Source organism: Chelonia mydas, chromosome 3, assembly GCF_015237465.2.
Source record: "Chelonia mydas isolate rCheMyd1 chromosome 3, rCheMyd1.pri.v2, whole genome shotgun sequence".
NCBI classification, from domain to species: domain Eukaryota; kingdom Metazoa; phylum Chordata; order Testudines; family Cheloniidae; genus Chelonia; species Chelonia mydas.
The window spans coordinates 102,498,975-102,521,118 of NC_057851.1; the positions used below are offsets into that span (position 1 = coordinate 102,498,975).

The following is a 22,144-nucleotide window of genomic DNA, read 5'->3' on the forward strand; positions in this document are numbered from 1 at the left end:
GCAGAACCCCCGATTGGCATTTTGGCCCAAGCTCTGAAGATACCAGTAACCAATATGACTGACTGAAATCTCCCCTTACATAGCATATCAATTTTAAACTTGTTTTTACAACTCTGCCCTAGCTTATACCTCAGGACCAATCAGTGACGCTGGAAGTAGGGGTGCTGCTGCACCCCCAGCTTGAAGCACTAATAACAAACACCAAATACATGGTTTCCATCATCAGCATATAAAAAAAACTATAAAAATTGCTCCAGCTCCCCTGGGCCCAAGCCTGCAAGCTAGTCCATGTGAGCAGATCCCTGTGCTTCTCAGAGCTACAGTGACTTCCATGGAGCACTGCACAAGGGAAGGGACTGCCCAGTTTTTCCTGCCAACAGCATCAGTCTCAAACCCCTTTTCCCAGTCCCCTATCCTGGCCATTTTACATACATTTTATGCATGAAATATCCCTGTGATGTTCCCCTCTGGTGCTGACTGCACCAATGATCTGCTAGGCCACTCCAATCCTCGACTCTGGGAGCCAGCCTTACCCTGCTCTGCTGTGAGAACCCCCTTTCCTAGGCTGTTCACACACAGCCTCTGGCATGTAAGCTGCTCCCAGCTACTTGCAACCGAATGACATTAGCCAATATCTCCGGTCCCAGACACAACCCTAGGAACCTCCATCTTACAGTGTCCAGTTATGCCCGCTGGACACTGCAAGCATATATGAGTTTGTCAATTTAACAAAGAAATTGATATGTACCAGGCTTGTTATCCCAAGGGGAGTCTCTGACACACTTCAAACCAAACGCACTTCTTCAGGTAGAATAACAAACAGATTTATTAACTATAAAGATAGATTTTAAGTGATTATAAGTCAAAGCATAACAAGTCAGAGTGGTTACCAAAATAAAATAAAATATAAGCACGCAGTCTAAACTCTCAACCCCATTAGGCTAGGCAGCAACTAGATTAAGCAGTTTTTCTCACCCCACTGGATACTGCAGTCCTTAATATTCAGGTTTGTTCCTTAAACCTGGGCCAATCTCTTGTGTTAGAGTCTTGTTTTCTTCTCAGTGTTTTGATTATTTGCAGCATAGGTGGGGGCAGGAGAAAGGCCCAGTATGTGTCCACTCTGTCCGTTTTACACTCTCAGTCCATGTGCTTGGGGAGCACAAGTCCAGGCATGTCTGGAGGGCATTGCTGAGTCTCTCCAAGCAAGGTTGAGCAATTCCCCTGGTGTGGCCTCATGAAGGTGAGTCATTGCATTGTAGCTTCCTTGCTGGACAAGCTATCTTATTTTTTGTTAGTTATACATTTCACAGAATCTTTAAGATGTACACATACTAAAAACTGAGGAATTACATGATCTTATTACTAGAGTATAAATCTTGTCATCATTTTACTTCTCCCCTTTTAAAAAAAAAACTTTCAGTCATTGTATCATGTCTAAAATCAGACTGTAAATTCTTTATCATGGGATCATGTAAACTCTTTTCATGCCTAGTGCATTTTTGGGTGCTGTATAATAGCAACATCTACTGGGATCTAAGCCTCACCTCCAGGGTAGCAGCAGAGATCCAATAAAATAATCAAAGTAATTCCAATAGGATAATGTGAATCAGAAAGGAATTACGAAAAGTATTCATGTGATGTAGTACATTTTTAACAGAAGCATTTTTGTTCCATCATCAGCATATAATGTCTACTGCAAAAAATACTGCAGTTTATGCAAATAGATGAAAAGGGACCATTGTATCACACACTTCCCTCCCCTTCCTCTCCTCCCAATAATTTCCCTGCCATTGAGAACATAGTAACTGTACTGATAAATTAAAATATTCCTGAGGAGCTGGTACAAAGGGATTCCCATGTAAGACTCAACACAAAGACTAGTGAACAAAGATTAAGTGTTTCAACTGATTGCATTTTCTAAAAGGCTTTCATATTGTGATTTATATAAATAAGATGTTTCTTCAACCACTCTTGTATTTAAAAAACAGTTAAGAGTATTAATTTCTATCTAATAAAGATATCAATGGACGTTGAAAGCAGTCAACACTTTATAACCTCAGGTGCCAAGTTATTCATCCTCCGTTAGACATGATAAAATTAACAAGGCTACAAAGCACAGTAATTCATCATGTTGAACAGGTAAAGAGGAGATTGTTAATTATTCTAGGTGAGATTTCTGCCATCCTTGACTGCTACCTTAATCTACTAGGAGTCTCATGGATTTCAAGGGGACTAATCACAATGTAAGGTACTACTCCACTGTGAGTAAGAATGGCAGAATCTGGCTGTATGTATCCAAAGACCTCCTTGAAAGCCTGGGGAATTACTCTATGGCTTTAGAAAAAGACATCCATTCATGGGTGCAAATTCTGCACCCTGCTCTGCACGCACCAAAGGCCCTAAATACAGGACAATCACTTCAGGTCTCCTGCAGAAGATGGGGCACATGACAAGCTATGCAGAGGATCACAGGGGAACTTGTGCTATTTGCACACCATGATGCAGCATCATGTGGTGTTTCTCCCTGTAGCACTGCAGAAGGAGGGAGGTATTTGGCCAGTAGATCTGCAACTGTACAGATCCACTGTTGTAGGATTCATCCCTGTGAGAACATGTGGGGGTCTCCTGCATTGACTCCGATTGCACACAGGATTAAGACAGGGACCAGGATTTGGTTATTATAACATTATTTACACAACGTCACAGACTTGTTAAGCTTCCCATTCCCCCAAGAGGTTCCTGATTCCAGTTGCTCACTCTTCATGGGGAGTTTGAAATTCCCAGCATACAAGCTGAGACCACAGAGATGGTAAGTGTGCGGATAAAGCATTCACTTTCTGTCAGAGCTCAGAGTGCATAGAGTAGACCATGGGGACTGTTAGTGGCAGAGTGCCCTACCACCCCAGCGTGTATCAGGGACTTCATTGGCACTGGCCGTGCAGAGCCTCGTGATGACCAGCTGTCTATGATTCAAGCTCTTGGGAACTGGACAGATGGTCTGAAACAGCCCAGCAGAGAGTGTCTCCTCATGAAGGAAACAGGAATATCAATGCTTCTCCTGTGGGACCTGTAATATTATTCATAAAGTTAACAAGGCATTCTTCTTGGGGTGGTTGAGACAGTCCATTTCCTGTCCCTCTCATCATGATGTCAAGACTCCTCACCAGAGCCCAGTGTAGGACTGTTTTTTTAATCACACTCCCATCCCACCCCGCAATACCCACTCCCATATTGTTTCTTGCATTTTTATTCCACTCCCACTTTCAAAAACTGCAAGAGAGAGAGATTCCCCCCATGCCACTAAACAAAAAACAAAACAAAAAAGGTTGGTTTATATATATATATATATATATATATAGTGACACAATTTTTTCCACTCAGAGAATAAAAAAAATCTTGCTTAAATAGTGTAAAAAATACTTTAACTCCAGTTATAATAGACATCAAAACTCTTTATATCCCTTGCTTAAATTTAAGTATTAAAACACTTAACAAAAAAGAAAAACTTGCTTTACATTGCTAAAATTCTATTTATAACAAAATGAAAAGGAGATTTAGTGTTTTCCTGCATATTACCACAGTCTGTTTTTTTTGCCCACCCAATCCCACCTGCAACAAAATGCATTTTACCTGCTCCCATTATTATGGCAGTGGGTCCTGCAAGACCCACAGGATCCTAGCCCCGCTGCAGGGCTCTACTCCTCACTTCCTCTCCTTTAATAGCAGCTGGATTTTCTGAAAAAAAGAGGCAACCAGTTGTGTTGTCACTGAAACATATTTTTAAAATCAAAGCCAAATGTTTTACCTCATTTTGTATTTAGGTTTGTTTTATTAGGACTTAAAGCCATCTAAACATCTAGTGAAATTGTTTATTTTTATTGACTTTTTATAGCTTGGCCTACCACCATAGCAGAGCAACTGACAACACTGAGAGAAAGCAAGAGTAGAAAATACAAACAACTTTCTCATTAAAAATATAAAGACTAAATAGGCAAATGAAGTAATGCATATTTGTAAAATATTCAAAGGAGGCATTGCATCACTTGTCTAAAATCTCCAGATTTCTCCGGCTTCAGCCTTAACAGATATGACTAAGGGTCTGGTCTGACATACACTTTATTAAGCAGGAAAAACTCCCATTGAACAATTCAGTTTTGCTTCCTTATATAAAGGACAAAAATATCAGTTACTACTTGTCTGAAAACAGCTCTAGGGTGAAACAGCTCTAGCCTGTGAAAGACTGTTGGGAGCTGATTTTCAGAGCTGGTCTCCACTTGTGTGTAAACTCCAGATCTTGGTAGTTAAACATCTATTTGTACCCATAAATCACTTAGCCTAACTACTACTATTTTTATCCCAAATTCACTGCAGACAGAAAAATTTGGGCCTTATTATTTGTGGGTGCAAAACTGCATCAACCAAATCAGAGGAGGGATGAGGCCAGCTTGAATATCAGGCAAAATAGGTGGGACTTTTTAAAGTGCTCAGCACTGGCCTAACTTTGCTCTCACTGAAGTCAATGGGAAAACTCTCTCTGACTTCAGTGAGAGCAGAGAGAGGCCAACGCTGAGAGCTTTAGAAAATCCCATGTTACATTTTTGTTAAGACACTGACCATCTTTATGTCTTTTCTAATTGTATTATGTTTGTCGCCATTATCATAATTAAGTAGTTTATATTTTGATTTATTAACTAAGAATCTTATTAACTGAAAAATCAAAAAGTTAACAACTCATCAGCCAAATAAGACCTGGAATTACATTCTTTTAGCACGACGGATTACCCTTTTGAATGCCTCAGGACATAGAGCAAACAATAGATCCAGTGGTGACCCACTGAATAACTCCACATATGTATGCAGAATGTCTGGATGTACTGTTTAGAAAAGTAGAACTTAATTTTACAAGATCCTAAGACTATGGCTTTAAAGGTTTTAATACATGCAATCACTACAGAGATGGTAAAAAAAAAAAAAGCTATAAATTAGGGATAGAGAAAATTGTGTTTTTTTAAAATTAACTACACAGCCTTGTTTTGTGTCAGGTGATGAATACAGATCAGGTGACAGGCCAGTGATGGCATGAGCTTTTCATCTCACAACAGGTCTTGCTAACATAATGTCTTGCGGAGAAACGGTATGCTTCAGCTAACAACAGGGATGCCAGAGTGTGGGAGGCAATCTGACCAACTATTGTACCAAGGCTTGTTCCCCAATTTCTTGATAGGCAGTTTGGCATTCCTTGTTTGTCGGTGTGACTTCCCCCACAGGTGCTGAAACTGGGGTGCTGCCATACCCTGTCTTGAAGTGGATTCCATTATATACACAGTTCACAGTTTGGTTCAATGGCTCTCAGCACCCCCATTATAAAAATTGTTCCAGCACCCCCAACTTCCCCCAAACATGTAAATTGCTGATCTCCATGTCATCCCTTTTTAAGTGATATGTGGATGCTACATATGTAGCCTAAGCTCTTCCTCGCTACAATAACATTGCTCATGGCTACTGCTCTTCTGGCAGGTTGGGTTAAGAAGGAGAGAGTGAAGAGTTGTGCAGTGTTATCACTGATGACAGGAGCAGGGTGCCAGGCTCTGAAGGAGAGACCACAAGGAACTGCAGTGCCAGTCATGCTGAGTTAGAGATATACACGTAAACTACATTTAACCACTCCACTTAACTAAGCGTATGTCTGTCTACTAGAGCCAGGTAGACAGACTCATTCTAGTTTTGCTGGAGGTAGCATGCTAAAAATAGCAGTGTGGACATTGCTGCATGGGCAGTGACTTGGGTTAGCCACCTGCGTCCAAGCCTGCCTGACCCCCTGGGTCCAAGCTTGGGTGGCTGGTCCGAGTTTGGGTGGCTAGCCCAAGCTCCCAGTCATGCGGCAATATCCACACTGCTATTTTTAGCGCACTAGCTAAAGTGATGTTTGCACAAGTCTGTCTACCCAAGCTGAGAGGCCCACTCCCAGCTGCACTGTAGACACAGGAGGACTCTGCAGGGCTGAAGCTTCCAGTTGTCTGAACCCTGATTTTGCATGTCCTTTGAGACTTTGAGATAAGTGGGGTTCACCTTTATAAAGTTTTGGTTTATTTTTCCAGTTCTGAATATTTAATACCATATTATGCATATTTAATGCCATAATATTGCCATACTTCAAAAAGGGGGTTATGTTTGTTTAAATTGATAGTCTTTCTACTCATTTTGAGTGGAATTCACCTCTGTGCGTGGATGCAGCGCTCCAAAGGCCTATCAATGTACTATTTAAGCCACAAAAAATTATGTTTATTCTCTACATAGAGGTGAATTTCACCAGTTCATTGATGCTGGGAATGAGATTCATTGTATCCAGACACTTACAATCTGAATGGATTTGTATGTAAATCTAATCCATCTTGAAGATTGCCCTATCCCTTGGAAAATAAAATCTGTTCAATGAAGTGTAATCAAAATTCCAAAAAAGGGGTCTGGAGTAGTAATGATGAGGAGGAAGAATGTTTTATGGCCATGTAGAGATTATAACTGATTGCTGGAATCTAGACTAAATCAGTTTTACAGCTGAGAACTGACATGCATGCAGTTAGCAACAAAAACTGTGTCCTCTTGCACATTTGTATTTTCTATTACTGTACCATAAGTGGCAATAACTTCTCTGCCTTATAATGTATGTATAAGATGGCTGAGTTACTGTTGCTTTGGAAATCTAGCTATATAACCATACATACATGTATGTATAAAACTTTGTATTTAATTTCCTTATAAAACAGGGGGTGGATGTTGGAGAAGAAAAGAAAACAGAACTTTTAGCACACCTATTTCAATGTTCTCACGTTTGTGGGTTCACATACTTGATTATGTGATCATTGAAATAAGAACAGCTGTGTATTTCATTGCACAGACTTGGGATACTGTACAGCTTGAGCTAAGCATCAGCACATTGTTAATAAATCAGTAAAATATCATGTACTGGGCAAGCACAGTATGCAAGTTTTTACTCATTTCTAATCCAAATGTATTCAAACTTGGCACAGTACTCATTCTTCAGGGGACTATGAACATGCCAAGTTTTGAATATTTCAAGCAAAACTATGTCTGTTTGAGATATCCAAGAGGGAAAAAAAGGAATAATATAGTGAAAAATATCATTTTAAAAACTGAAATGTAGCTGAATGGATTGTCTTAAATCTTTTCTAAAAAAATTTCTTCTGTAGGCTGAGAATAAACATAAATTTCAGCCCAAGGAATAGTTTATTCAAAAGCAGAAAGCTTACGCTCTCTCAGATCCCGTCCTTGAGTCACTTATGTTCTCTTTCAGAAATGTTTGCACTTTAAAATCACTATTACGATCACTATTAAAACTCTTTACAATGATGCTTTTTAATGTGTTGGCTTTTATATTGCAAATTTGATGATGATCTCATTATTGTTGTTTATTGATACAATTATTATAACTCAGGATTGTACCCTGATTCAGCTAAGGACTTCAGCGTGTGTTTAACTTCAGGCATGTGCTTACTGATCATTGAAGTCAATGGGATTTCAGAATATGCCACAGTGCTTTCCCTATAGGGTTTTGGGGTGGTGTTTTTGTTTGTTAGTACCTTGATGAGGAAGGACTCTTAAAATTATTATTTTATTAAAATTTACAAGCAGAATCTTAAAACAGAAGTGCCTTATTAGGCAAAGCTGCAGTACCATTACCATGATCCTGTAATTACACCAGTAGGTTATGCATAATTGCCCCACTGTTACCTTGTTATTCTCACATCTGTCTGACTGCATCCTCTTGTTTTCCATTTTATACTTGATTGTAAGCTCTCTGGGGCAGGCTCAATCTTTTCCTCACGTGGTTGTCAGTACCAACCTCACTGGGTTTCTGATCCTGACCGAGGCCTCTAAGTATAACTGCAATTCAAATAAATAATAAAATACACAGAAAAATACCTTTAAACTTTTAACTCCCTCCCTACTCATTAAAATACTGGTGGAAAAAAAATACAATATAGAGAACACTGTGTTATAATATTCCCTATGTTCCTGGTTTAGAACAATTTTCGATCTAAAATTATTCCAAAATCAAATGTTTAAAGCTTAGATTGATTTTGATTTCCAACTCTTTTCTTGTTTGAAAGTGGACTGCTCACAGACAGCAACAGTACTCTGCAAGATAATGACAAAGCAGCCCTTTAAGTGGGACTAACCATAGTTAGAAGAAACTATCACCTGATTCTTATTAATCCCATTGTGATTGCATTTATACTGAGCTACTGAACAATAGGAGGAAAAAAATGTTTAGGGAATCAACTTACAAAATAATGTGAAGAAGTGATCTTGAGTCTGAGTGACAGTAAATCTGACCTGAAGACACTCCTGTATACAAGTAAGTAATGGGTGTCTTTTGACAAGACAATGCTCTCAGTTTGCAGGTTACTTATCTCACATCTCCAGTCTGTCCAGTAAAAGAGGGCCACCTGACTAGACCCACAGATGAATGCAGAATATCTGGACATACTGTTCTTAACCCATACATCCAGAACAATTCAAAGAGCTTTCCTGAAGTCAGGAAACGGGGTCTCTAATATTGCACATGCAATTTTCCATTAAAATAATTTATTTATGCAGATAACAGATTATGCACTACCAACAATGTTCCTTATTGGAAAATCATGTGCAGTTTAATATGAACATGATAACTTTTCTCTATATTTTTAAACCATAGAACTATAGGTTAAATTAAGGTACAGAATGTATTCCTCCTCTATAGGATTTTATAGGATGGTTAATAAATCTGTGTTAAATTCTATACGTTCATAAAGTAATTTGTATATTGGTTTCATCCCTATTATATTCTACAGAACTTTTCCACAAAGATGAGGAGGAAATTCAACCATTTGCATGTGCAAAATAGAGTGCACAGACTTGTGTGTGCAAATCATAGTGCTCACAGAATTGTATGTTGGAGGCTGGCCTAATGTTCCTTTGAAAATTTGAACTTGTATAAATAGAATCACCATAGGCACCTCCGGACTTGAAGGTTACAGTTATTTTGTGCCATCAACCCAATTCAGTAGTGTTTTTATGGAAGCAATGTAAATAATTATGTACACTACTGAAATTAAAGGGTAAATTTAGGTAAGGAAAATGTAATAATCTGAGTTGGAATTTGACCAATGTTTTCTTTCAATGTTTTCTTTCAAATGCTGGTTTAAGCTCTGTTTTATTCTGCAAAGGTCTCATATTCCACAATGGCCTTTTGCGGTAAATTATTAAACATTTTAAAGTGACACAGACTATGGAAACAACAAAAGATGTACTAAGGTCTTTGTGCTGCAAGCTGCATATTGTACCTTGTACTAAATTAGTCATACAGCATTTGGTTTCTTCTAACTTTAAAAGGTGGGAAACTTGCTCAGTGAAAAAGCACAACTGACTGCTAGGAGCAGTTAATAAACCCAAGCTCAAAGGAAACACCTGATGTTTACTAACAGTAACAACAATTCTTTCTCCATGTGCCACTTCCACAGATGCAATCAGAAAATGTTCTCTGAGCTAACAAGTCCTTGGTCAATAGGAGAAGGGTATTAATATCAGATGTTTCTGTAACGGGTCCTAAACTCTGGAACTCAAATCCACAGATACTCACTTTGATCCCACAGAACTCTGATTTGCTGACCATCATGATGTAAGGGTCTAAATGAACTGAATGAATTCTCCCCTGACAGCTAGCTGGGAGGGGGTAAGACTTCTGGAGCAAACTTTATTTGCATGAACACACCTACTCTGCTTAGCTATCCCACAGATAGAGCACTGTTGCTCAAAATGATCAACTATGGCTGGTGTTGGGTTACAAATCACTTTAGTACTAAATGCAGGGATAGTGAAATGCTGTTACCAATATTGTTGGCATTATTTATGAATACGGGGAAGCAAGACTGTGCTTAACCTGTCCCAAATGAGGGGGTCAACATCAGCTGAAAGGGTTGAATGCCACAGCTCTGTGAAAGTAAGGCAGGTAGGGACAGGTATGCTAGACAGGAGATATGGACTCTCCCCGGCCTGGTTTAATCTATTCTTTTCCCCCCTCCCCCCTGTTCAAATAAATAGCTAAATAGGCTTCATTATGAGCCTCTTTGTTATTTTAAATGCTCAGTCAGAGCTGAAATCAGTTGTGGTAGGACTGTGTTTCTGCCCTGCCTGCTAAGAGCTAAAAATCACCGAGAGCTGAAATCACTTGAGATATGGCAGTGTTTCTGCCCAGCCTGTAAAAAGCTGAAAATTACTAAGAGACTGATGTGCAGAGGTCACAGCAGAGAGGCAGGTGACTGACAGTCAGCCGGCGAAGGAGTGGCTGGTGTGGCAGAGAGGTGCAGCAAGAGGGCAGCTGGTGGAGAGGTGCAGTGAGCAGGCATTCTGTAAATATCAGATAGAAGTTGATCCTGAAACACTTACACACATGCTTAAACTTTACATGAGTGGTCCCACTGAAGTCATCTAAATTATTATTATGATTACAAATGCACTCTGTTGTTTCCCCAAAGGTGAATGTATTTATTTTGATTTATTTTAAAAACATCTTATGGGACTCCTCATTGTATGAAATTAAACGTGCGTAAAAGTTTGTAAGACCAGGGCCAGACTTTTCCTGAAGTCATCAGCTGCGGGCGAAGGGACAGTCTTAGGAGCAGTCAGCTGCCTTAACCATAAGATCAGGAGTGGCCAACCTGTGGCTCCGGAGCCACATGCGGGTCTTCAGAAGTTAATATCCGGCTCCTTGTATAGGCACCGACTCCGGGGCTGGAGCTACAGGTGCCAACTTCCCAATGTGCAGGGGGATGCTCATTGCTCAACCGCTGGCTCTGCCGCAGGCCCTGCCCCCACTCCACCCCTTCCCGCCCCCTCCACTGAGCCTGCCGTGCCCTTGTTCCCTCCCCTCTCCCTCCCCCAGGCTTCTGCACACCATGAAACAGCTGATTGGGAGATGTGGGGAGGGAGGGGGAGGCGCTGGGAGCAGGTGGCGGGGAGCTAATGGGGGGCTACTGATGTTTTACTGTGGCTCTTTGGCAATGTACATTGGTAAATTCTGGCTCCTTCTCAGGCTCATGTTAGCCACCCCTGCATAAGATCATTCCTTCTCTTCCTGCAGTTTCCAGCCTCATTCACTACACACATTCTAACTTCTGTAACAAACAAAACAGGGGTCCTTCAGACAACTGTCTTCTTCACTACACAACCCTGATTCATCCCCAGAGCAGGGGCCTATCCTTTGCACTGACTGAACCAGGGGTCCTGTGAAAAAAATTGTATGTGATCATGGAAAGACCATATCATAGTTCACACACACAATGGAGACAACTTGAGGTTACACATGCAGCCTTAATTCTTAATTTCCTAACTTCTGAGTGCTTAACTTCGTAACCTTAATAATGTTCTTTTAACATACAGTATTTTGTGTGTGTAACTTCCTTGACTTTTTTAAAAATATCAAACTGAAAAAATAAAAATCCAACAAGTGGGGATCATATCAACATCCACATGCATTATCAGCAAGGGAGGTAGCTCCACTACACAGACCTCTGCCACTTGAGTTTACAGAGTAACCAATAGCATCAGTAGTGGGCTGTTACCCTCCGCATAGCCCTGCCCTGGACAGGGAATGAGACACACACTTTGCCCCGAGGGGTTACAGAATTTGCTGGCAGCAGAGGAATGGTCAGTCTCTGGAATCTTGGGTTCCAATCCAGGAGGGAAGTGTGTTCTAGAGCAGGGTTCTCAACCTTTTTCTCTTTGAGGCCCCCCTCACCATGCTATAAAAACTCCAGGGCCCAGTGGGAGGAGTAGGGCCTCTGGGCAGGGGCCTCGTGCATAGGCATAGTTTGACTTCTAGTTTGGGGGGGCTGGGGCCAGCAGGGCTCAAGCCACCTCCATATGGTAGGGTCTGGGGAGGGAGTGCCTCCTCCACCCCCGACTCACTTCAGCAGGCCACTGAGCCTGTCTGGGTAAGTTGGGGGCATGCAACCAAAAATTATAACTCAAAGGTGGGGGGCTTAGCTCAAAAAGTTTGAAAACAGTTTAGGGTGCAGGGAGGGGGTAGCTAGGGGCTCTGTGCAGACAGTGGGTAGCTCAAGGTGCAGGGAGGGGGTAGCTGGGGCTGTGTGCACACGGGGTGGCTGTGGGTGCTTGGAGGGGGTGGCTAGGGGTTGTGTGCTGGGAAGACTCTTGCAATCCCTGTTCCCCAAGGGCTCTGCCAGCTATGGAGCTGGGTCTCCCCACCCGGGGGCCTCTTATCAGCTGCCTCTGGGGGAGCAAAGGGGGCTGGGAGCTGAGGAACAGTTTCAATGTGGGTCACCAGCAGGAGAGAAGGGAACGCTGCTGCCGCCTGCTGCACGGCACCAGCCAGAGCAGCAGCTGCCCCGCACTGCCTGGATCCCGCTTCCCATCTCCGACCTGGCCAGGGGGTGGGGAGAGGAGATGGGGGAGGTGTGGACCTACCCCCGGGACTGCTATGCTTTTGCACTGCAGTTTTGAGGGGAATTCCCTCCACGTCCCCAACTCTGCTCAGGGCTTCTGCCCCACAGGGAGCACCAGAGCTTGGGGATTCAGCCCCGTGCCTCCTGGCTTCAGCCACATGGGGAGCACCAGGAGGGGCGCTGGGGATCAGGGCTTCAGCCTCGCAAGGGATCCCAGGGATTGGGGCTTCAGCCCTGCGCCTCCCAACTTCAGCCCGGCAGGGAGCACCAGCGATCAGGGATTCAGGCCCACGCCTCCCAGCATCCTCCAGGTGCCCCCTGCAGGGCTGAAGCTGGGAGGCGTGGGCCTGAATCCCTGATGCTCCCTGCCGGGCTGAACACAATTGTTTATACATTTCTACATTCAAAATACCAAAATCATAAGTATATACAATCATATTTTTCCAGTTCACAGTTTCTTCAGAGTAGATTTGTCATCATCTCCAAAAAGGAACGCACTTGCTACTAAAGACCTACTTTTTTGCATTATTTATTCACTTTCTATTTCCAGTAGGGAAGAGCTCCTGAAGCTCTATTTGACCTATGCATTTATCTGACTGTTCTAATCACAATGTGCTAATGCTGCTATTAGTGTTAAATAATTATTTCAATGCACGTCCCCAGCACCCCACCTGGCGCTCCCCATGTGGCTGAAGCCATATACAGAATGTAAGAGAGAAGTATTTATTTTCTATAATTCTTTTAAACCATTTTATAAAATTCCATACCGGGGATATACATTTTTATTAAATCCTATAGATTTTTTTTTCTGCAAAGGTGTGCAAATGAAGATAGTTTAAAGGAAATTTACTAATTTTACTAATTTACTAAACTAGTGTACATAGTTATTTTTTTAAAAATCCCAAGCAACATTTTAAAAAATGAACTAGTCTGTAAATCTCATGTTTCAGCTGTGCTTCTGATAGGTTTATTGTGGCTGCTTTTTTCATGCTAAAACGAAAGAGGAAAGTGAGTGGGACAGAAAGACAAATCATCCAGCTTAAGAACCAGTGAATAAGCAGGCGACTTTGAATGTTATTTTTAGGTAAATTTCATTAAGCATAATTGCAGCTTTGCCACATTGTCATGAACATTTACCAGCGCAGGTACAATATTTACTAGCCCACACGTAACCAGAATTATGATAATGAAGAAATGAATTGCATTTCACTTACCTGTCCAAAAACTACTTCCTCTGGGCAAGGAAGATTTTGTAAGGCACCCCTCCTATTTAGTAGCAACCTCAGCACCCCTTCCAACCTTGATATCTATGGCTCCAGGTGAAATTTTTTGTATCAGATAATATGTAAAAATATGGTTGTATCACATTCTCATTTTACGGAAGATGACATGAGGAAGTCTGTGGAGTCACCTTTTTACCGTCCATTTCCCAACCTAATACTAAAATGAAAGGACTATGGAGTTCAAAATGGATTCACTAGTTTGTAACAAGAGCTACATGAAAACAACACTTAATAGTAAATCAGATTTCATTAATTTTGTACTTCACTTCTTTAACAAGAAGGGAAAACAAAAATGTTCTTAGTAAAACACTGTTTTTGTATTTGATGCTACAGTGATTAAATTTGTTTTAAACACAAAGAACCAGAGTTGTAATGCTTGCTGATGTTGGTACAATGCCCCAGAGGGGAACAATAATGCATTTTTCCCCAACTTGATTTTGAGACATTACTATGACACTAAATTACTCCAAATTTAAGTTGGATCAGTGTGGTTAGTCCAAAGTATACCACGTTTCAATGAATGTACAATACCTTTATCTGCCTTCAGTTAACAGTGTTCTCTATAATATGGCTCTCAGTATCAATCTAAACTATACTGACATTGTTTTTGATTCTGAACGAAATTACTATTTATACAAAACATAATTTATTCACCTTAAAGGGAGATTAGTTCCACAATTAAAACAGATACTAATTTAAACCTCACAGCAGCCTATTACCTTTTCAATTATCTTTGTTTATAGGCACTGCTAAATCACCAATAAAGGAGACAAACATATTTTTATAATAATTCTACTACCCACCAGATCACAAACTTTCAAATTATGAATAGAATTATTACATTAACCTGGTACGAGGGATTTTTTAAACTTCAATTTTCTTTCTTCTAAGTTCCCTAATGCTATTTTAAGATCACTGCAGATGCATGGATAAAGTTATGACAAATATTCGCAGAGCAAAGAAACTTTGTGTGCTAAAAAATGGATTTCCAAAATAAGCGACACTGATTGTTGTGCTTTTCTACAGTGTACCAGGGTAAATTACACACTATTTGTACTCTGGTTTTAATACAATAAGTAAATTGTTCTAATTGATCACTCATACAGCAAAGCTAAACTACTGTAAGGTTAATGGTAGACCCAAACTGCTTTGTGAATGTGAAATTAATGTTCATCTGATAGCATTTGAACAAACTGAATATTTATATTTGTCATGGAAAGTATTTGCCTTTATTCAGAAAGATACAATACATGTTATTTCAGCTGCTCTATAAAAAATATAAAGTCACCTTCCACAGTGGCAAGCAACCCTTTTGTCTTTACTCTGCACCTGATCGCTGCTATCTGGGAAAGGAAGATTCTATACCTAAGTCCCCGGGAGGTATCTTTTCTGTTAAAGTCCTTCATTAGCATTCTACAAGGTTTCTTTTATGGGTTATTTAGATATAGGGGTATACACAATGTAAATGTTTGCTGGTGCATTATAACAGGATATAGATAAGTGAAAACAATGCAATGCAGTTAGACAGGCAGAACTGCAGGGTTTCAATGCATGGATGAGACAATGGTGCAGGGAGGAGGGGTTTAGATTTATTAGGAACTGGGGAAACTTTTGGGAAAGAGGTACCCTATACAGGAAGGATGGGCTCCACCTAAACACAAATGGAACCAGATTGCTGGCACTTAAAATTAAAAAGGTCATTGAGCACTTTTTAAATGAAGGGCTAGGAGAAAGCCGACAGGTGCGGAGGAGCACGTAGTTCAGACAGAGACATCCCTTAGGGGAGGATCTATTAACAGAGATTCTCTATGTCCTATTAAGGAGGAGAGAATGGAAGATGATAAAATACAGATAAGATCTGATGAGAAACAGTCAAATGAAAAAAAGTCCCATTCAATTACATCATGTAATGGCAGACAGCTAAAAAGTGACAAGCTTTTAAAGTGCTTATATACCAATGCCAGAAGTCTAAATAATAAGGTGACTGAACTAGAGGTCCTCATATTAAATGAGGATATTGATATAATAGGCATCACAGAAAATTGGTGGAATGAGGATAATCAATGGGACACAGTAATACCAAGGTACAAAATATATTGGAAGGACAGAACAGGTTGTACTGGTGGGGGAGTGTGACTATATGTGAAAGAAAGCGTAGAATCAAATGAAATAAAAGTCTTACATGAACCACACTGTACCATAGAATCTCTATGGATAGTAATTCCATGCTCTAATAATAAGAATATAGCAGTAGGGATATATTACCGACCACCTGACCAGGATGGTGATAGTGACTGTGAAATCCTCACGGAGATTAGAGAGGCTATTAAAATTAAAAAAAACCTCAATAATCATGGGGGATTTCAACTATCCCCATATTGACTGGGTACATGTCCTCTCAGGACGGAATGCAGAGATAAAATTTCTTGACACCTTAAATGATTGCTTCTTGGAGGAGCTAGTCCCGGAACCCACAAGAGGAGAGATAATTCTTGATTTGGTCCTAAATGGAGCATGGGATCTGGAGAGGTGAACATAGCTGGACCGCTTGGTAATAGTGACCATAATATAGTTAAATTTAACATCCCTGTGGCTGGGAAAACACTGCAGCAGCCCAACACTGTAGCATTTAATTTCAGAAAGAGGGACTACACAAAAATTAGGAAGTTAGTTAAACAGAAATTAAACGGTATAGTGCCAAAAGTGAAATCCCTGCAAGCTGCATGGAAACTTTGTAAAGACACCACAGTAGAGGCTCAACTTAAATGTATATCCCAAATTAAAAAACATAGTAAGAGAAGAAAAAAAAAAGAGTCACCGTGGCTAAACAACAAAGTTAAAGAAGCAGTGAGAGGCTGTCAAGGTTCCTTCCCCACTCTGAACTCTAGGGTACAGATGTGGGGACCTGCACGAAAACCTCCTAAGTTTACTTTTACCAGCTTAGGTTAAAACTTCCCCAAGGTACAAACTATTTTACCCTTTGCCCTTGGACTTCCACTGCCACCACCAAACATTTATCTGGGTTTATTTTTATTAGGAAAGCGTCGTTTGGAAACGTCTTTCCCCCCAAAATCCTCCCAACCCTTGCACCCCACTTCCTGGGGAAGGTTTGGTAAAAATCCTCACCAATTTGCATAGGTGACCACAGACCCAAACCCTTGGATCTTAGAACAATGAAAAAAGCATTCAGTTCTTGAAAAGAAACATTTTAATAGAAGAAACAGTAAAAAGAATCACCTCTGTAAAATCAGGGTGGTAAATACCTTACGGGGTAATTAGATTCAAAACACAGAGAATCCCTCTAGGCAAAACCTTAAGTTACAAAAAAGACACACAGACAGGAATATTCATTCTATTCAGCACAGCTATTTTCTCAGCCATTTAAAGAAATCATAATCTAACATATACCTAGCTAGATTACTTACTAAATTCTAAGACTCCATTCCTGTTCTGTCCTCGGCAAAAGCATCACACAGACAGACACAGACCCTTTGTTTTTCTCCCTCCTCCCAGCTTTTGAAAGTATCTTGTCTCCTCATTGGTCATTTTGGTCAGGTGCCAGCAAGGTTACCTTTAGCTTCTTAACCCTTTACAGCTGAAAGGATTTTTCCTCTGGCCAGGAGGGATTTTAAAGGTGATTACCCTTCCCTTTATATTTATGACAGAGGCAAAAGTGGAAGTTAAATCCTAGTGAGGAAAATAGAAAGGAACAAACTCTGGCAAATGAAATGTAAAAATATAATTAGGAAGGCCAAATAAAGAATCTGAAGAACAGCTAGCTAAAGACTCAATAAAATAGCAAAAAAATTGAAGTAGGAAGCCTGCTAAATAACCAGTGGGGCCACTGGACGATCATGATGCTAAAGGAGCACTCAAGGCTGATAAGGCCATTGCGGAGAAATTAAATGAATTCTTTGCATCGGTCTTCATGGCTGAGGATGTGAGGGAGATTCCCAAACCTGTGCCATTCTTTTTAGGTGACAAATCTGTAAAGAACAAAATTGTCAGACACATAGATTAACATAATTTGTTGGGGAAGAGTCAGCATGGTTTTTGTAAAGGGAAATCACGCCTCACCAATCTATTAGAGTTCTTTGAGGGGGTCAACAAGCATCTGGACAAGGGGGATCCAATGGATATAGTGTTCTTAGATTTTCTGAAAGCCTTTGACAAGGTTCCTCACCAAAGGCTCTTACACAAAGTAAGCTGTCATGGGGTAACAGGGAAGGTCCTCTTATGGATTGGTAACTGGTTAAAAGATAGGAAACAAAGGTTAGGAATAAATAGTCAGTTTTCAGAATGGAGACAGGTAAATAGTGGTGTCCCTCAAGGGTCTGTACTGGACCAGTCTATTCAACATATTCATAAATGATCTGGAAAACGGGGTAAGGTGAGGTGGCAAAATCTGCAGATGATACAAAACTACTCAAGATAGTTAATCCCATGCAGACTGCGAAGAGCTACAAAAAGATCTCTCAAAACTGGGTGACTGGGCAACAAAATGGCAGATGAAATTCAATGTTGATAAATGCAAAGTAATGCACTTTGGAAAACATAATCCCAACTATACATATAAAATGATGGGGTCTAAATTAGCTGTTACCATGAAGAAAGATCTTGGGGTCATTGTGGATAGTTCTCTGAAAACATCCACTCAATATGCAGCGGCAGTCAAAAAAGCAAACAGAATGTTGGGAATCTTTAAGAAAAGGATAGATAAGAAGACAGAAAATATCATATTGCCTCTATATAAATCCATGGTACCCCCACATCTTGAATACTGCGTGCAGATGTGGTCGGCCCATCTCAACAAGTATATATTGGAATTGGAAAAGGTTCAGAAACAGGCAACAAAAATTATTAGGGGTATGGAACAGCTTCCGTATGAGGAGAGATTAATAAGACTGGGACTTTTCAGCTTGGAAAAGAGATGACTAAGGGGGGATATAATAGAGGTCTATAAAATCATGATTGGCGTGGAGAAAGTAAAGAAGGAAGTGTTATTTATTCCTCCTCCTAACACAAGAACTAGGGGTCACCAAATGAAAGTAATAGGTAGCAGGTTTAAAACAAACAAAAGGAAGTATTTCTTCACACAACACACAGTCAACCTGTGGAACTCCTTGCCAGAGGATGTTTTGAAGACCAAGATTATAACAGGGTTCAAAAAAGAACTAGATGAATTCATGGAGGATAGGTCCATCAATGGTTATTAGCCAAGATGGGCAGGGATAGCGTCCATAGCCTCTGTTTTCCAAAAGCTGGGAATGAACGACAGGGAATGGATCACTTGATGATTACCTGTTCTGTTCATTCCTTCTGAGCACCTGGCATTGGCCACTGTCGGAAGACAGGATACAGGGCTAGATGGACGTCTGGTCTTACCCAGTATGGCCATTCTTATGTTCAACTAACATTCCATTAGTTTTATGAAGTCTAAACACCAAATATGCTCTTTTACCTTCAACAACCACTTTGATCTATACCAATACACAAGTCAATTGGCCTGAATGCACTCTGGCATGACCCTCATCTGCCAGCGTCACAAATTATATACAGTAACCCATGGATTATCACACTTACCTCAATAGAGCCAGTAACCACCTCAGACACACCAAAAAAATCTTATCTATAGACACCTGTTATTCTCAGATACCACAGAATATATTGAGAGGAGAAAGTCCTGGATATACACCTTAAGATAAAATTGCCTCACCAAACAAGGACGCCTCACCAAAGAAACAGATTATGTAATGGAATGGGCCACAAATACCCAGAGAGAAACTCCTTCAATATAGACATGCCCCCCTGCCAAAAAAAAACAAAAACCACTGACCGCACAGCCTTAGTTTCATCGACCCCACTCTGGAACCCATACAGGGTATCATCACACAGTCACAATCCATACTTGATGGGGACCACATCCTGAAAGAAATCTTTCCCAAACCTCCTCTTCTGGCCTTCAAACAACCCCCCAATCTCATAATCAGAAAAAGCTCTTCACAGAGCAGGACACCCTAACTCAAAGCAGCACCAGATGCTGCTGTAACAGATGCAAAACTTGCAGACGTATCTCCACCGCTAAGATGATCAATACCCCTCAAAACACACCTTTCAAGATCCAGGAGTCCTATCCATGCCTATCACAACATGTGGTGTACTCATCCAGAACATCAAATGCCCCAACAACTATGTGGGTGAAACCAGACAATCACTATGCTGTCAAATGAACTCAGAGAGAAAAACGATGAGACAAAATTACTCTATCACCTGTTGGCAAACAGCTCTGTGAAGCTCAAAAGTTTGTCTCTTCCAACAGAAGTTGATCAAATAAATATTACATCCCCCTTCCCTCTCTCATATCTAGGGACCAACATGACTACAACAACACTGCAAACAGAAACCAATGGCAGTTGAGAATACTCAGAACCTGGCACAGTACAGCCTGAAGGAACTGTTTAGGAGCCAGCAGAGAGTGAACAAGTTAATTAAGAAGCCCCAGTTCCTCCAACACTGATTACTTTCATACAGTGGGGTAAGTGTATAGTGGGTTCTACAACAAATGGAGTTAAATCTAAAAGCACAAATCCTGCCGTGAAGGTCTTAAAATCTAACAACACAAGAAAGAATAAATCAACATGATATAAACATTAAACTCAACACAGAAGTTTCATACCTTTTATGAATTTATACCAAAATTTATAAAATTTTGTGGAACAGTTGGATTTCTAAAGATTTTGTGGAGAAGCAAGGGGCATGAAAACAGTAACTAACTGACAGGCAGGTGGGGGGAGCACTGCAGAAGGTGCATGAAATTATGACTAAATGAAGGAGTGACAAAGCATTAATGATACTGATGTATACCTGGAGAAATAATGTAAATACCATGTAAAGTACTAACTCTTGAAGCAGCACAGAAAATCAACAGATTTTGTAATTATAATAATGGCCATTTTACCCTTAGATATCAAAATATAAAGCCTCAACACCTGTAGGGAAAGTATTCCTATTTTATAGATGGAATAGACTCAGAAAGGTTAAAGCTCTGATCATACAAACACACACATGCTTAACTTCAAGTAAGTGAACAGTCCTGTCTTCAATGGGACTCTTCACGTGCTTAAATGTAAGCATGTACATAAGCATATGTGGGATTGGGGATTTACTCATTTGCCCAAGGTCATAGCAACAAGTCAGTGATGGACCCAAGTGTCCTGACACCCAAATCTCTGCTCTAACAAACATCTCTCATATGGAAAAAAGACAAAATCAGTAAGGAACAGACATGCTAGATCTAATGTTTTTGGCCCTCTTCACAGATCTGTTCTGAAGCCTGACTGATTGCTTTATCTGGTGATGTGTTCTGGATAGATTTCATTTTGAATCAGACTGATTTATGTGCACTAAGAAATAGGCACAGCATTAAAATATTTAAAAATAAACATCTATTTTCTTGACTTCTCTCATGATTTAGATTATCCAAAACCAGATTCCCAAGACTTTCTCCAAAAATTTAATTGTAGAGATTTTAGTGCTCACATTTCTCAGAGTACCCATTTCATCCCATTTTAAGATTCAAACATGCTATGATAGCTTCTCATGGCTATCTTGGAATTGTTCAGGGTGTTTACCCACGAAAGCTTATGCCCAAATAAATCTGTTAGTCTTTAAGGTGTCAGACTAGGGTCGGGGGGGGGGGGAGAATCTGCTTTTACTGGTAAATCTCAGTAAATATTGATTTCACCGTACATACAACCCAATACAGAATATTTCCATTGATAATAACAAAAATTTATGGATCAGCAAAGTAAGAGAAAACGTACTGAGAACTTAGTTTGATTTAAGGATATTTACTTTGTAGATTTTAACATGACATTGACAATATGTGTTTTAATGGTTATGAAGTTTTAATTTTTTGAATCTCAATAAGTCCGGTCATTAAACAACTATTGTGGGGACGCGCCTCCCCTCCCCCTACAAGGGTGCTGAGTCACGGACCGCGCAGCTATGACGGACACACCAGCCCGTTCAGACCCGCGCGCTGCCTGAGCCGGCCGCACGCCCCGCAGCCAGCGGTGACGCCGGGCCTCGGCAGGGCGGCGCACGATGCTCTAAGGGGCGTGTCCGCTCAGCGCGCGGGGGCTGCAGCCCGACCCCGCTACGACCCCCACCACGTTCCTTTTACTGCGTGCTAGCGCGCTGACTCTCAGCGCGGGGGACGGGAGGGGCAGCTACGTCTGCGCTGGGGAGGGGCGTGGCTCGCACATTGAACACGAAGGCGCGCTGAACCCCTCCCTGTAAACCTGGCGACGGAGCCGCGCTTCTCCGAGGAGCGCGCGTCAGAGGGTTGAGAGGAGCAAACCCTTTTAAAATGGGCCGGGGCGGGGGACACTCCTG

General features: G+C 40.9%; 1 long non-coding RNA gene across 5 annotated transcripts; it reads right to left on the reverse strand.

Annotated features, from left to right (window-relative positions):
- Positions 1 to 1,291: 1,291 nt before the first annotated feature.
- On the reverse strand, positions 1,292 to 22,072 carry LOC114019089. 5 transcript variants are annotated; one of them, XR_005224732.2, is made up of 5 exons: positions 21,933 to 22,072; positions 10,325 to 10,407; positions 7,750 to 7,902; positions 3,631 to 3,735; positions 1,292 to 3,067 (listed from the first exon to the last, which is right to left on the reverse strand). It is a non-coding gene; the product is annotated as an uncharacterized LOC114019089 (long non-coding RNA). The 5 variants fall into 5 exon arrangements; XR_006289625.1 differs by having other exon boundaries at positions 10,278 to 10,407; XR_003564228.3 differs by lacking the exon at positions 10,325 to 10,407.
- Positions 22,073 to 22,144: the final 72 nt, after the last annotated feature.